Below are 15,575 nucleotides of genomic sequence, written 5' to 3' on the forward strand. Positions count from 1 at the left end.
TCACTGTGAATCCCCATGTTAACAGGCTAAAAAGAAACAGCACATGATCCTACTCATTCATGCAGAAAAAAATGACAAAATTCAACACCCATTTATGATAAAAACCCTTAGAAAAATAGGGACAGAGAACTTCCTGAACTTGACATAGATCATCTATAAAAAAACATAAAAACTACAACTAACGTTACTTTTAATGATGTAAGACTGAATTCTTTCCTCTCAGATCAGGAACAAGGTCAAGAATGTCTGCCCTCAACACTGTTACTCAATGTGGTCTAGCCAGTGCAAAGATAAGAAAACTTAATTAAAAACATAGAGATAAGAAAGGAAGAAATCGAAAGTTTCCTATTTTTAGGTGATATGATTACTTATATAAAAAATCCCAAGGAGATTAAAAAATTTTTGCCAAACTAATAAGTGAATTCAGCAAAGTAGTAGGATATAAGATAAACATGCAAAAATTAATTATAGTCATGTATAACAGCAATAAAAAACTGGACACCAAAATTGAAAATATAGTACTGTTTATAGTCACTCAAAAATTCAAAGACTTAGGTATAAATTTAATAAAATGTATACATGTCTTGTATGATGAAAGCCACATAATACTGATGGAGATCTAAATAAATAAATATGTCATTTTCATGGGCTGGAAGACTCACCGTAGCAAAGATTTCACTTCTCCCCAAACTGATATACACGTTTAGTACAATTGCTATCGTAATTCCAGCAAGATGTTTTTTTGTAGATATAGGCAACATTATTCTAAATTTATATGGGAAGACAAAGGAATTTGAATAGAGGAATAAAGTGGGAGAAATTAATCTACCCAACTTCAAGATTTACTGTACAGCTGCACTAATCAGGACTGTGTGACGTAGACAGAGGCTTCGACACCCGTGTCAGTGGAATAGAACAAAGAACCCCAAGTTGACCATGTACTTGACTGATTTTTGTCAAAGATGCAAAATTAATTCAAAGGAGGAAACATGGCCTTTCCAACACATGATATTGAAGCAATTAGACATTGCTAATCAGGCTTGACTTAAGTTTTACTTCTTATACAAAAATTAACTCAAAATATGTCATGAACCTAACTGTAAAATTTAAAGCTATAAGACTTTTTTGAATAAAATAGAAAATCTTTAAGATTTTGGGCTAGGCAAAATATTTTTATCATTGTACCAAAAGCATTATCCATGAAAGGAAAAAATGATTAATTGGACTTTATCAAAATTGAAAACTTTATCAAATTAAAAACTTTCTGAAAATTAAAAACTTTTTGGAAGGATGAGAATACAAACTACAGACTGGGAGTAAATATTTACAAACCAGGTATTTGACAGGAGACTAGGATTAAGAATATAAACTTTCTTTAAATAGAACCTAATCAACAAAACAAACAAGCAAACAAAATATAATCAGAGACACTGAAATTAAGAACAATCTGACAGTAACCAGAGGGCAAGTGAGAGGGGATAACAGGGAGGAAAGGGGAAAGGGATTTCAGGAACAACTATAAAGAACACATGGACAAAACCAAGGAAGGATGTGGAATTAGGGGAGGGAGGGGGGGATGGCTGGGGTGGGGAGGAGTGGTGGGGAGTAAATGCAGACAACTGTACTTGAACAAAAATAAAATAATTTAAAAAATAAAAATAAAGAGTGAGAAAACTGAACCAAGGAAAAAAAGAATATAAACTTTCAAAACTCCATAGTAAAACAATAAATCCAATTAGAAAATAGACAAAAGGCGTGAAGGAATATATACTCAGAGAGGACACTATAGATATGAAATAAGTACACGAGAAGAAATTTGACACGCGTTCATCATCATAGAACAGCAGAATGGCTAAAATAAAACAGTGATACCGCCAAACTCTGGCAAGGATGTGCAGAAACTGGCTCACTTCAAGCATTGCTGAGGAGGATGTAAAATGGTGCAGCCATTCTGCAAGATAGTTTGGCAGATTTTTAAAGAAAATGTAACATGCTACTGCCATACAACCCAGAAATTGCACTCCTGGGCATGTATCCCAGAGAAAGGAAAACTTACACTTTCACACGAAAAGCTGTATATGAATGTCTGTAACAGTTTTGTTCATCATAACCCCAAACTGGAAATCTCGAAGTGTCCATCAGTAGTGACTGGTTAAACGATTCATACCATAAAACACGACTCAGCAATAAATGAGCTAACTATTGACACACTCACCAACCTGGAGGAATATCCAGATACTTGGAGTGAATGTATGATTTCATTTATATAACCTTGAAATGACAATTATAGAAATTGTGAATAGATTAATGGCTTCCAGGTTTTCTTAAATTTTATTGTTCAATTTCAGTTTACATTCAATTTTATTTTGTGTTAGTTTTGGGTATACAGCATGGTAACTAGACAATTATATACTTTACAAAATGTCCACTCAATGTTTCCAAGTACCCACTTGGCACCATACATAGCCCAGTATTATTGGACTGGATTCCCTATGCTGTGCTTTATATCCCCCTGACTATTCTGTAACTACCAATTTGTACTTCTTTATTCCTTCACCTTTTTCACCCAGTCCCCCAATAAAGAGGACGTGGGGTAAGAGAGATTGGGCATGGCTATAAAAAGGCAACATGAGGGATTCTTATGGTGATGGAAATGTTCTGTGTCTTGACTCTATCAAGGTCATTGTCTTGGTTTCGATCTGGTACGATAGCTTTGCAAGATGTTACTTCTTGGGGAAAGCAGATGAAGATACACAGGATCTCTCTGTATTCATGTGTCATAACTGCGTATGAATCTACAGTTATCTCGAACGAAAATGCTTACTTAGAATAGAACCCTCTACCAGATTTTAGATTAAAGTCCAAAGCCTCCCTGTGGCCCTTTCCAGCTGCATTCATTTCCTACTTTTCCCTCACACACGTCACTCGTCATGCAGCCACAGGGGCCTCTTACTGTTCATGGACATGCTTGGCAAGCTCTCACCGCAGAGCCTTGATGCAGCAGTTCCCCCTTATCCACAGGGGTACATTCCAAACCCCCAATGGAAGCCTGAACTGTGGATAGTACCAAACCCTATACATGCTATGTTTTTCCATGTATAAAGTTTTATTTGTTAATTAAGCGCAGTAAGAGATTAACAACAAAAACTAATGACAGAATAGAACAATTCTAACAATATACTATACCAAAACTTATGTGACTATGCTAGCTCTCTCTCAAAACATCTTATTGTGCTGTACTTATCCTTCTTTTTGATGATGCCAGATGATACAATGCCTGCATGATGAGATGAGATGAGGTACTCAGGACAGCATGCAGTTTAAAACTAGTGAGTTGTTTATTTCTGAAAACTTTTATTAAATACTTTTGGACTGCAGGTAACTGAAATCACGGGTAGTGAGACCTTGGATAAGGGGGCACTGCTGTCCTTGCCATTCCCTCTGCCAGGAAAGCCCCTCCCTCTGGCTCTGCCTAATCACCCTGGTCCTGCTTAAATGTCACCTTGAACATGCTGTCAAGAGTAGCACCCCTTGACAATCTGTGCCCTTACCTGGATTTATTTTTCATCTCTCACTAGAAACAGATTTAGTGTTTTTTATAATTCCAAATTTCTAGCATGGGAACCTTGAATTTCCTACTATGCCTCTTCCTTTCTATGTGTTCTATGATTTGGAACATTTGATTTCAAAAACAACATGGTGTTACCTCAAAAAATTAAAAAATGGAACTGCCTTATGATGCAGTGATTCCACTCCTGGGAATACATCTGAAAAAACCCAAAACACTAATTCAGAAGAATACACACACCCCTATGTTCATTGCAGCATTATTTACAATAGCCAAGATTTGTGAGCAGCCAAAATAACCATCAGTAGATGAGTGAATAAAAAAACTGTGGTACATTTATACAATGGAAAACTACTCGCCATAAAAAAGAAGGAAATTTTACTCTTGGCAACAGCATGGATGGACCTGGAGAGTACTATGTTAAGTGAAATAAGCCAGTCAGAGAAACACAAGTACCACATGATTTCACTTATATGTGGAATCTAATGAACAAAATAAACTAACAAACAAAATAGAGACAGACTCATAGATACTGAGAACAGACTATCAACTGTCAGAGGGGATAGGGGTTGGGGTCCTGGGTGAAAAAGGGAAAGGGATTAAGCAAAAACAAAACAAAACAAAACAAAAACCCCTTCATAGACACAGACAACGGTATGGTGATTACCAGAGGAAAGGAGGGTTGGGGGAGGTAAAAGAAGGTAAAAGGGGGATAAATGTTGATGAAAGGAGACTGGACTTGGGGTGATGAATACACCCCAATATATGGGCAATATATTATAGAATTGTACACCTGAAACCATGTCATTTTATTAACCAATATCACCCCAATATATGCAATAAAAATAAAAACAATTAAACAAGAAAAGCGACCTAAAAAAATCATTCACTCTATTTTCTTTTTTTCTGCTGTTGGCTCCTTACCTGCCTAGGTAGACTGTAAGGATTCTGTAGTACTGTAGATGTGCTGTATTCTATTGTGCTCAGCTTATCACCATCCACTGGTATTTCCCCAAATAACTAAATTTTTAAAAGAGTTAGCCTTGACTCCACATGTCATGAATCTGCCTCTAGATGACTTAGCTCTTAATTCTCTTCCAGGCTTTGTAATCAGCCCACAGTATAAAGACATATTTCAAGAGGATCCTTAGAAGTCTCGGACAAGCCTCCCCGCATGTGGCAGGTATGTCTTTGTTTAGACACTGTGTGTGCAGGAAATGTAACTTTATTCTTCTGTAGATAAATATAAATTATACTCACATTCTCTACAATGTTTAGATTCTCCCTTTAACCATGTGGCAACATTGTGAGATTGCTAACTTCTAGATGTGTGTATGGGGTACCAAGCTTTTGAGGGATGCTATACCTGTTCCTTGACTGAATGAAGAAAGAAGTACAATTCAAGGAAATGAAATAAAATACTGCAAATATTATATTCCTATATGGTTAAAAATATTGCCTGTCCTCTTTTGAGTACCTAGTGTGATGTTTAATCTTTATAATGGTCCTGAATCTTGTATGTTAAGAATTTGACATGTGAGGAGACCAGATGTCCTTGCTAGAACTGCCATAACAAAATACCATAAACAGGGTATCTTAAACAGCAGAAATTTATTGTCTTGTAGTCCTGGAGAATAGACATCTGAAATCAAGGTGCCAAAGGGTTGGTTCCTTCTGAGGGCTGTGAGAATCCATCCCAGGCTTTCTCCTTGGCTTGTGGATGGCATTTTCTCTGAGTCTTTACATCATCTTTCTTCTGTGAGTGTCTGTCTTCATCTCCAAATTTCTTTTTTTCTTTTTAAGAAGGATGCCATATTGGATTAGGTCTCACACCGATGATCTCTTCTTAGCTAATTATATATGCAATGACCCTATTTTCAAATATTTATTCTGAGATACTGGGTGTTACCACTTCAAAATATGAATTTTGGGGGCATACGTTTCAACCGATAACACCAGGGTTGGAAGAGGCTCAGTGGCTTCATTCTTACACAGACCTTGAAATGCCATTGTGGGGATTCTGCAGCATAACTGGGTGACTCTTAATGGCCCATGTTCTTTCTGCCCCACTCACTTCATCTCAGGCAACTTTTGAATGCAATGAGGGGAATGCTGTGTTTCCTTTAAACAACCCAACCAGGCTGGGTCAACTTAGGAAGGGAACTCTGACTCAGTCATAGATCGTGCCATGGCATGAACTCAGAATAACCCTCCTGGCACAAAGGAGAAATGGAAACGTGTTTGGGGAGAGCTCCAGTCTAATGCCGTCGTGTACCACCACCCCATCAGCTAGAACTAGTGGTAGAGATTGTGCCGGGAATCATGCAGGTCTGACACTACTAAAATGGTGTCACCTTGAGTTTGGTGGTGTTATTTCTATGTCCTGTGGTTTGCATTTTTGGTGCTCTTGACTTGTATTCACATCTGCATATGCCATATGTATGTGGTCTGCTTCACGTATGGCATATTTAAACAGAGTGTCGTAAAGCAACATTTTTAAATCATGCAAAAGAAAAAGGGGAAATTCTCTGCCATAATGTTCCTGCAAGTATTTACTGGATAATGATAATGATAACTCCTACTAAAAAAGAATAATATCTATTCAACTTCTATGAGGATTGTGTTTAGGAGAATTGTCAGATTATTTTGGATATTTTCCCTTTTAAAACAATTTTTTATTGCATCCTAGTGGGAGATAGGAATTACGAGTTATTCCAAAAAGTGGATTTGTGCATATGAACATAGTTTGAGTCTTATGGTATTCATCTGTTTTATTCCAGATGGCAAAAAAATTATTATTTTTTCAGTTAGTGCCTGAAATATATACCTACAGAAATAAGTCCATTACAAGACTGTTTTTTGCCAAAATTCTAATAGATGCTCACTTACCAAGAAATATGTGTACTGAGAAATATTTAAGAAAAATATACTTTGATGAAGCCACACTAATGATGTTTATTTACCTAATTGTGTACAGGGATCTAAACATGATATCAAGTAAAGTAGACTGCTGGCAATGTAAATAAGCCTAGCACAGGTGTGCAGAGCTTTGAGAATTAGATAGCAGATCTAATGAAAATCAGAGTAAGCCTCAAAGACATATTTTATTGTAAATTAGATTCCCCACTATAAACCAAATATAGCCACATAACAAAAAATCTTTTTAAATAAGAGTAAGAAGTTGCTAACAATACCAATAAGTAAAAGCAATAAAAGTAACCTTTTGGTATATTTTCCTCTCCTCCTTTTTTATTCATTTGTTCAGTTGAGGATTTCTGAGCACTTACTTAATGCAGACCCTTGGGAAATAAGGAGGATTAGGACAAGGTTTCTGCCCTGAAGGAACCTTTAAATTATCAGGGGAAATAGACAGTGAATGAGTCCTTATAATAGGCGATAAGTGCAGTGTTGGAGGACTGTGAGCCAAAGAGCTTGCTATCAACTCTTGTTAGGTCTGGGAAAGCTTTATTAGGTAAGTTGGGATAGAAACGCATGAAGAAATCTGTTAGCCAGAAAAGAGAAGAAAATACATTTTCGTTTGAGGAAAGAACATCTGCTAAGGTATGGGAGGATGGAAATAGCATCATACAGGAACTGTACATAATGTAGCATGTCTGTAAGGACAGAAAATGAGGTCAGAGTAGTAGGTGGAGGTGGTATCATGGAAGTATTAGTGCCAATTATCCTATTGCCAGGAAAGTTTTCAAGTAGGGAAGGAGTATGTTTAGAATTTTATTTTAGAAAAATTAATCTTTAGCAATATGATTGGCTGGATGGCTTAGAAATTACAGACTTTAGGAACTAAGGGTTTTTTTTTTTTGGTAAGGAGCCAGATAGATTGATGATAGATGGATGGATAGATGGATGGATGGATGGATGGATGGCTATCTATCTCTAATATATATGTACCAAGAAGCTATAATAAGGGTTAAATAAATGATGATTGACTTGCCTCAGCCTCTAGCAGTATTTGATAGGGACTCTAAAATGTGTTCTCACGGTCATTTGTTTTTATAAAATTTGAAAAATGTGTAAGTCGTTAACTGCAATCAGCTGTGAGTACTTTTGCTTTCTATACTACTATCCCTCTGTTATGCTTCTCTCAATGTTGGCGTTGGTGACAAATTTTGTATTTGTAATTTTACCTTGTTTTTTTTTTAAAAGGGCCCCCACATTGCATAAGCTTAGGCCTCACTTTGCGGATCCATTCCCAAGATGATATTGTGACAATCCAGAAGAGAAATGACAAGTTTTTAAACCAAGATAGTAGCTATAGAGATGAAAAAAGAATATGGAAGACTAAGGGGGAGGACTTACGGGCTGCGCTGTTGTGAGGGAAAGGATAGTTCCAAGATTTCTTGCTCCTGTAGCTGGGTGAATGATAGGGCTGTGAACAGAAAAAAAAAAAAAAATGGTAGGGGCAGGTCACTATTGTAACTAACAGTTTATTGAACATCTTTGTGGGTATGTTTCATATTTTTGAATTTACAAAAGTGGATTTACTATATCACAGTGTACAAGTATTTAATGGATTTTGTTATCTACAACCGAATTGCTCTCCAAGGTAATGCCATTAAACCCTGCTACGAGTAATGTATAGATGGGTTTTCTTGTCTACTCCCACTAGCATCAGGCAGTATAATTTTCAAACTAAATTACTGGGCAAAATCAGTACCTCCTTTTCATTTTATTACTCTGTGGTGAGATAAATACCACCCATTATTGTGAACTCTCCATAGGAATCTATTTTTAAAGGGTGGTTATTGTGGTCTTTTCCTACTAGTGATTTAGGAAGCATTAGAAAGTAGTTGAAAATCTTTTATGTAAGTAATTATGTTATATTCTCCAGATGTATGCATATATACATATATATTATGAAGGCTAGAACTAGGTGGGGCTAAAACCATTTTTTAGATTAGATAGTTTTAGACCAAGTATTAGCATTTTTTTTCTGATAAAGACCAGATATAAATATTTAGGCTTTGTAGGCTAGGAGATGAAATTGAGGCTTTGTGTAAATTACTTTAACAGGGGAAAATTTTCCCCCCAAACTTTTATTGACATAGTTCAAAATGTAATAATCATAATTGAGTAAATTTGTCATTTGTCATAACAGAAGTCTAATATTGAGAAAAATTCAGTTCTTTTTTGGGGGGAGACGTTTCACTTAATTGTAGTTCCAAGTTAATGTCCTGTGTCATCAAACCGATTGTAAGTGTTAGTTCATCCATCCAGTCCTCTTTCCCTAGCGGTGAGCTGGATCTGCGTCACGGGCCACACTGTGCCGACCTCTGCTGTAGACGATGACATTTACATGTCCTTTTTCTCACTAGGCTTTGTTAAATGTTTTATTTGATAATAAGTTTCAGTTCTCTTGTACACTTTACTTTAACCCACGGTAATCTACAACTTGTAAAACACCCAAAATGCACGTGCGTGTGCGTGTTGTATGTGTGTGGGGCATGGGTTGCCTTACTTTCCATTGCCAACGGTATTTTGGGATATATCTGGGGTAACAACACTGTTGCAATGAAGCATTTTGTCTATTTAGGTTAACAGACCAGAGAAGTGAAACAGGAAACTAGACTTGGCAGGTCCAAATTTGGTCTGCTGGGGTACGTATTGGAATGACTTTGAATGTTCCCTGTTGTTGACTTTGAGTTGGCTGTAATTGGTTCTGTTCATTAACATCTGTTTCTACAAACTTGGGGAGGTTTGTGCTTTGGTTATAGCTTTGCTGTTGCTCAGCAACATTTCAAAATGTCTTAATTCTTCCTTAACCTTCCCCCTGAAACTTATAAACTATATTTTATAATTCTAATTTCATTTGCAAGGCCACCTAGTTCATATGGTTTCCAGAAAGAAGAGGAGGAGGAACAAAGAAAATAAACAAAATGGAAAGATATGGAAATTTAAAAAGCTAATAAACAGGTCATGTCACCCGCTTCGAAGACTGGGCCATATGTGTCGAAAGTTTCAGCTGGAATTTGATTCCTAAATCCACGACCAATTTGTCCTTTAAACTCTTACTGAATGGTTTGGGAAGTCTACTAACACTTGGATACATTCAGTTACTTTCATGAGTATGCTGAATGAGGGACTGGGCTGCTTCTTTTTTTATGCTTATTCCATCTTTAATATAAAATTATGAACGTTTGTTTACACAAAGCAAGTGTGTATATTGAACGTCCGGCACACTTTTGAGTTATGGCTGGATTCCCTAAGTGCTGCCAGTTGGATGGAAAGCCTTTAGTCAGCACGGCACAAAGAATTGGTGTAGTTCTAATGCATAATCAAGAGTAATTCAAATGAATAAACTCAATATTAAACCTTATTTTAAAAATATAACAAATTTTTATATTACTGGTATGTAGAATATTTTGACTTAAGATTTTGTTTAGGTGACAAACATGCTATACCTATGTATACAACAAGCATAGCTATGTGTAATTTTTAGAGATAATGTGCTATTAGATTGTTATTTGTGTCTGAGAGACATCACAGGAGAAAACTCCATCAAAAATAATTTTGGGATTACTTTCTTCTCTCATTTATTTCCATGGGTTCTTTGGGAAGCAAGGTTCCTAATGCACATTTCCATGGTTTTGCTGCCAGTGGCTAATTCAGACTGCTTTTCCCAACCATTATCTTGGGGTTTTTTTTAGCTGCTAAAACATGCAGTAATTTTTTTAAAAATGTGTTTAATTTTGCCCTTTGTTTATACTTTAGATACTGAAGGTCTGTTTTTAGTCTTTTAGAAAATTAGTACTGACAACTTTCTAATTTCAATACCAAAGTTTGCTCCAAACATCATTCTTTTTTATTTTTCACTGAAGTTTCCAATTATTGTGGATTACCAGCTGGAATCACTGTGTCTTAAAATAAATTATTTTAATAGATTCTGATAAGCACAATTATTGACAAATATCTGATATTTGTTATTTAAAAAAAGTTCAACTAGAAAAGGAGTAAATCATTTCATCGGAACAAAAGTAAGCTTTGGGGCCTTCTCTCTTTCGCAGGTTTGGGGAGAAGCTGTAGGCAGTGTATTCAATTGATCACATACTTTGTAAAATTTGCAAAGTAAGGTATTTTTAAAAAATTTTAATTGCAATCATTTATGACCACTGCCTCTACCTGAACCTTCCCCATTCCTTTTCTGCTTCACACTGGCTTTGGAGAGGCCATGGGTTTGTTTCGGTGTGTGTGGGTGGGGGGTTCTCCCACAGGGGCAGTCAAACTGGGGATATAGTGATTTTACATTAAGCGGGATATACTTATGCTGTTTGCGAACACTTCTGTGTTTAGTGGTCTATGTTTAGAGGTCTACTGATGGCGTTGCACTTGGCCAGTTCGCTAGAGCCCTGTGACGCACAGGTCGGGAGCCATAATGTCCTGCGGACATACCCTCCAGATACCTGATATCTGTAGAGAGGTGTGGTCAGAGAGCTAATTAATATGAACAATATGCTTTTTCCCAGATTTTGTGATGTTTGTGATATGTCTCAGAATTTTAAAGTAGTAATTTATTGGATTTTTCCACTGTAATTAAATATTTACTTTTATATTAAATTAAAATTTTTAATTTGTGTTCTTATTCTAATATTACATAAGCTTTGGGCTTCCAGAAAACCTGGATGCACAGAATTAATACTTATTAAATATTTAGATACTTTCAAGGTAAAGGTCACTGTTAACCTAGAGCCTCATATATAATTGTCACTTGTTACGTGTTTGGAATTGAATGCATTTCCATAATAATGTTTAGTTATTTCTTCCAGTGATGAGTGGTGCTTTATGTGGACATTAATAACATCTGTAAGCTGTAGCTAAGAAGAATTCCTACCTTCTCAGGGTCTTGAGGTGATGAAATCATTTATTTTACAAAGCACTTTCTTATGATAAAAAGCTTGAAAGTCCTTCATGTAACCAGGGATTTGATATATGGAAATAGTATTTACTTTATCATTTACCTGAACCACATATTTTGGGTTAACTTGTCAAAGTGGGGAGTGAAAAAGGAAGGAAGGAAGGAAGGAAGAAGGGAGAAGACAGGGAAGGGGAGGAGGAAGGGAGGGAAAGAGAAAGCCTTATAAGTCAGAAGACCTTCTGGTCGAAATGTACTTTAATGTTGCGATGGTAGAGGGCAGCCTCTGGGCAGGTGCCTCGAGTTCTGAGACGCGGCCAGGACACAGTGAGTCATTGGCACTCCTAGGAAAGTAATAGCAAATTTTTATTAAGGTTCTCCGTACATAAGTCCTTCCAAATAGTAAGTTTCAGACAAAATTTGGTACAACTAGTGTATTTGTTTTAGCTGTGCCTACCTGTGTTTTAAATAACTCATCACAGGGCAGGACTTACAATGGTTCCAGGAATGAAGCCCGACATCTTCCTTTGGTAAATATATTTCACATTTCACATTTTAACTACCAGCACAAAAACACTCTATCACAAGCATCCCTGTGCTTACCTATCTTCCACTTGAACCTGGAGATTTAGACATAATCTGTACAGGGGCAGACAACCCCTTTTGAAAGCATCCGTTTGGGCATACAAGTGGACAGGAGTTCACAAAGATGCATTCAGGGATGACTGTTCCTACAGCGTTCACCTGATTGCTTCGAGGTGTGTGGATGGATGACTCGGAAAGAGTTAGCTGGAGGAAGCCCGAGCGTGCATGTGTGACTGAGTGGGGGCTGCTGCCGTGCCGGCACCAGCAGGGTTAACCAGCCTTGCCAGCATGAACAATGGAAACAGGGCAGCTCTAAATGAAATGAGCTGAATATTTCATTCGGCCACTCAGCTGCCTGCTCCAATTGCCTCCTCTACTAAAATAAGGCTTAATCTAAAGTGACAACAACATCAGTTTCTGTGTGCTCCAGTCACACTGAACATGATTTCCTTAACATAAACACTATTTACATGGACCGTCTGGATATAGCAGGGAATCAGGAGCGTGCCCAGCTAAGACACAGGGTACAATGAAGGACGAGGAGCAGGCAGCTGAGAATTAACATCAGCAAATGAAAGCCTGACCCTCAGAGGGCATGTTCCTGATACGTTTTAAAATGAGAGAGCATTGCACCAGTAACCTTAGCCTTTGTAAAGACTATGCCATTTAAAATAAAATAGCACCTTTTCAGTTTAGACACTTAACCAAATGCATTATGTCTGACCCATTTTCTAACTTACATGACACAAGAGGTTGGATCCCTAGCTGCAATTATTAGAATCTTTCAAACGTTTGCAACCAATAACCTGCCTCTCCAGACTCCTTCTCATAGCAGTCTGCGCTTCTTTGAGATAAAGAGGGCATTTCGTTCAGTGCGGCAGGCCAGACAGAGACATCAGGGGAGTGGGAGAGAAGATGTGACACTTGAACTGAAGGCTTTGATGTCAGCGCTTGTGGTGCCCAGGAAATCCCTGTTTGAAAGTGGTTTTCAGCTTGAGAGTTCTGGGAGATTAGAAGCAGAAGTGTGTCAAGGTATCAGCCTGTCAGAGTCCACAAAATGACAAAAGTTACTTATTTTCAGCACCCCAGAATAGATAATGAGGGAGATAGCAATCCTAAATATGCATGATTGATGGTTTATTTCCACAAGGAGGATGCTATAGTATTATTTTCAGTATGCTAGTCACCCGCTGGGGACTTTCAGGGTCACAAAATACAGAAATATTGAACTTAATCCTATTAGAATTATTGACAGTGTTTTTTTTTTTTTTCCGTAGCTTCATAGATAAGGAAAGTAAGGCACAGAGAAGTTGCTCACACATCTTGAAGTCACACAGCAAATCAGAGAGCAATGGGAAAAGATTTTTTAATGCCAATTATTTCTACTTCTTTCAAGTCACCATTAATTATCTCATTTCTAAAATGGCTGTTCTCTTAAAATTTCCCTTGATTGAGCTTTTAGAGAGTTGATACCCGGCCCTGACTTGTGGCTTCTAGGCTCCGAAGGCCTGAGGCTGCTGACAAAATGGTGGCTCTTTTTAAAATTTAGTTCTGTGTTGTGCGTTCTCTTCTCCCTGAGTGACCGCCCCTGCAGTCCCCCCACCCATCACTTGTGTTGGTACATCTTAGATAAAACTCTCGTTCACTGAAGGAGAAAGGGACTGATCTTTTAAAATTAGTTTCTTCTTTTTGGAAAAGCATAATGAGTGACAGGGGAAAAAATGAGAGAATCATTAATATGTAGCTGGCCTTAATAGAATAATCATTAATCAACAGGCTTTTACTGAGAATCTATGAGATCATCAAGCATTATGTTAGGGAAGAGAAAATTACCTCTGACCTCTGAAAGCCCACAAACTTGTGAAAAGGTTTATCATAATCTGAAAAAATAATGTTTAGATTTCTGCAGAAAGCCAGTAAGAATATTATAATTGTGAAAAAATTAAAATACTACTTTTGTTGTTCAAATTAATGTCCTTCTACTCTTTTCATCTTCAGTTTTCTTTTTAAGATTTCATTTATTTATTTTTAGAGAGGGGAAGGGAGGGAGAGAGGGAGAGAAACATCAATGTGTGGTTGCCTCTTACATGCTCCCTACTGGGGACCTGGCCCACAAACCAGGCATGTGCCCTAGACTGGGAATTGAACTGGTGACCCTTTAGTTCTCAGGCCCACACCGGCCAGGGCTCATCTTCGTTTTTAACTTAAGGGAAGTAAATGTGAACACAAGAGCACCCTATTGCTCACCACTTAAAAAGCATTGATCAGCTCTTTCAATTATTATTCTAAAGATGCCCCCAAAAGAATTATAGCTGTTTTCTCATAATCTAATGGGAATACAGACAATTGTACAAATATTAATTGTACAACTTGGTGAGTGCCTTAATAAGACAGGTACCAAATGCTTGAGAATAACCAGCCCTGCTCTGTGAGACCTCTTCAGGTGACAAGGACTTTGACATCCATCCCCAATAGCAGCAAGCTCTTCAGCTTGGCCTGGACAGCCAACGAATGTCGGCCTGGCATGTCCCCTGGAATGGGGACCTTACATATTGGTGTTGGGAGGCAGCCTCTACACAGATATTGAAATAGTAAAATTTGTTGAAGGCCCATGGGAGGCTGTTCTGTGACTGACACTTCTCTGTCTTTTGTTTTGGCTTCACTCAGCTATGATAAAGTTCTTGATTACCTTCTTGCTTTGTTCGTCAGATGAGCAAAGGCTTGCCTTCTCTTGGGATGCTTCTACTGCTTTGCTGGCTCTTAGCATGAAAAGACATGATTAGCCAGAGAGAGATGCAGGACTTCTCCTGGTGGAAGTGATACAGTCCACTTTGAAGAAATTCAGGGCTCTCATGAGAAAATGCCTGATACAGACTCAGGTAGTCGAGAGTGCCTTCCATTTTCTTTCAGTCGCCTTTCCCCTAATTAATCAATAGTGGTCAGGTTTTCAGTCCTGAAATACTCTGTGTTCCATTAACTTAGCCACTCATAGTTTTGTGTGTCCACGATTTAGGATGTTTTAAGACTATTTTGCCATCCTTATCTTCATGTAGGTGCACATAGGCCATTCCTGTAAAATTAATCATAAAACCCTTTCTTTCCTTCTTAAATGTTTTCATTTTACACTTTTAAAGAAAGATATATTTGTTATGTCATATATGTAGTATTTGGTCTTTCTCTCTTCTTTGAAGCACAAAATTTCTTTCGTGCTAAAATAGAAGACGGTCTATTGTGTCATATTTTTTAATGAATAGAAGGGTCTTGCCATTTTTTAATATAATTTCCACACTGAGTACTAGTTTTCATGAAAAGGACCATATTTTAAAATATAATCCTGATATAAGATTATATATGTCATAAGTTTCTGCTTAATAAGTTAATGTTTTATTTTAAGTTTTACATAGTTAATTATGCACACAAGAATTAATGTTTCACATCTCATCATTCAAACATGTAGTTATTGGGGGAGGAGGGAGGGTGAGAGGTAGATTTAGACCAGGTGACCCTTAAACTGTTTATCCTCCCAGTCCTTGCAAAACCCTTCCCTGTAATATC

At 37.3% G+C, this 15,575-nt stretch overlaps 1 protein-coding gene across 7 annotated transcripts in view; it reads left to right on the forward strand.

The window, feature by feature from the left end:
* The window catches only part of SOX5 (SRY-box transcription factor 5), a 908,025-nt gene that overhangs the window by 136,284 nt on the left and 756,166 nt on the right, over positions 1 to 15,575 (forward strand). For all 7 annotated transcript variants that reach the window (XM_053921733.1, XM_024575365.3, XM_053921734.1 and 4 more), the window contains one exon: positions 4,670 to 4,751. The gene's annotated coding sequence lies outside the window, so the exon portion shown is untranslated. The remainder of the gene's footprint in view (positions 1 to 4,669; positions 4,752 to 15,575) is intronic.

Source organism: Desmodus rotundus, chromosome 3 (genome assembly GCF_022682495.2).
Source record: "Desmodus rotundus isolate HL8 chromosome 3, HLdesRot8A.1, whole genome shotgun sequence".
Lineage (NCBI taxonomy): Eukaryota > Metazoa > Chordata > Mammalia > Chiroptera > Phyllostomidae > Desmodus > Desmodus rotundus.